Source organism: Sturnira hondurensis, unplaced genomic scaffold, assembly GCF_014824575.4.
Source record: "Sturnira hondurensis isolate 20B ecotype Veracruz unplaced genomic scaffold, ASM1482457v3 Scaffold0008897, whole genome shotgun sequence".
In the NCBI taxonomy this organism is placed as follows: Eukaryota; Metazoa; Chordata; class Mammalia; order Chiroptera; family Phyllostomidae; genus Sturnira; species Sturnira hondurensis.
Genome location: NW_028081528.1, coordinates 2,611,204 through 2,612,978, shown reverse-complemented (window position 1 = coordinate 2,612,978; position 1,775 = coordinate 2,611,204). Strand labels below are relative to the sequence as shown.

The 1,775-nt window shown below is 43.2% G+C and overlaps 1 pseudogene; it reads left to right on the top strand.

Moving 5' to 3' along the window:
* Window positions 1-637: 637 nt before the first annotated feature.
* On the top strand, window positions 638-721 carry LOC118993783 (uncharacterized; annotated as a pseudogene).
* The last annotated feature ends 1,054 nt before the right edge of the window (window positions 722-1,775 follow it).

The window sequence follows — 1,775 nt, the reverse complement described above, 5'->3', positions numbered from 1 at the left end:
CTGAACACTTTTCAGCTCTGAAGAATATGCCCCACAGAACTGACCTGCCTATTTTTGTACAGCAGCAGGATGCACCATCGCTCACCAGAACTACATCAATAGAAGTCAGTGATTCAAGCTGAATTGGAGATGACAACTATGCTATTTGTTTCCATAGTAAATCCTGATGTCTGTTTTTACTTCTCTTTTTAAGATTTAGTTTATTTATTTATTTTTAGGGAGGGGGAGGGAAGGAGAAAAAGAGGGAGAGAAACATCAGTGTGTGGTTGCCTCCTGTATGCCCCCCACTGGGGGAACTGGCCACAACACAGGCATGTGCCCTGACTAGAAAGTGAGCCAGCAACCCCTTGGTTCATAGGCTGGTACTCAATCCACTGAGCCAAACCAGCTAGAGTTGTTTTTATTTCTAATAACTTGTTCCATTAAACTATAAAAAAAATTTTAGAAAAGCCAGTTTATCTTCACACAAAAAGGCCAGTAAATAATCTTTGAGTGTGTCTGAACATGGCATGATGCACATGAAGCTGCCACTTGCTTTGAAGAATTGGGGGCAAATATTTTATTATTGTGTCCAAAAGGACGAGTTATACTAGATTCCCACATATTAGCATTGGGTTGCTATTAGAATGCTATTTACAAGACTGTACTTTCAGGGATCATTTCTATAGTTTGTTACTAGAATGCTATTTACAAAGGAAACTTTAAAAAAACAATAAAGTGTTTAGACTCCAACATATCTGTTAACAGAACAAAGAAAATGCCTTTTATTAAGAGGACTAATAGAAATGACTACAGTTCTGGCCTGCACAATTCACAAGAAAACTTGAAGAAGGTTTAGAGCAGAGCCACAAAAATTATTCATAAGTTGACAACTGGGATCTAATAATTAGGATTTTTAAAAGCCTATGTTCAAAGGGAGACAGATAAGTAAAAAGTTAATACACTTCAAATCACCCCAGATCATTCAACAGCAGTCTTCTACTGCTTTCTACTCACATCTCCTGTCACCCCCTGTGGCCAGGAAAAGAAGCAGTAACCCCTGCGTTTTCATAAGAGAAGGCAATAAAGTCACTTAAAAATGACAGACCTTTCAGTAAAGACTGGGTTATCTGACATTAGAGAATTTAGCTTAATTAAAAATTATAATCTGGACTTCTGGCCAAGATGGAGGGGTGCCTCCTCACACAACTAAAATTAAGGACAACAAAGATTTAGAAACAAAAACACAACCAGAACAGACAGAAAATTGAACTGCATGCAAGTCCAACAACCATTCAACCAGATCAGTAAGGGGCGGAGTTGGTGGCCAGTGGAGAGGGGCTGTAGCAGGAATGGGTGGTGACTGCCAGACCCAGGAGCACAGGCAGCAAGGGGCTAGCAGACCCCCGGTGTGGGAAGGAAACCAGCAGAGCATGCAAAGTGGTTGGCTGACCATGGTCACACATTCGCACGCAGATAAACTAGGCAAAAATGGGCAGCGAGACAGACTGCACAACCCAGGGACCCAGTGACAGGAAATAAACCAGATTGAAAAGGTGCCAGGAGAGACTCCCAGCCTCACAGGAGAGTTCGTTGAAGAGACCCACAGGGTCCTACAACATACACAAGCCCACCCACCTGGGAACCAGCACCAGAATGGCCCAGTTTGCTCGTGGGAAGCAGTAGAGGGGACTGAAATCTGAAAGAGAGCAGAGCAAGCACCATTGTTCCCTCTCAGACCCCTTCCCCCACATACAGCACCACAACCCAGTGACTGGGTTGCCCGCCCTGGTGAA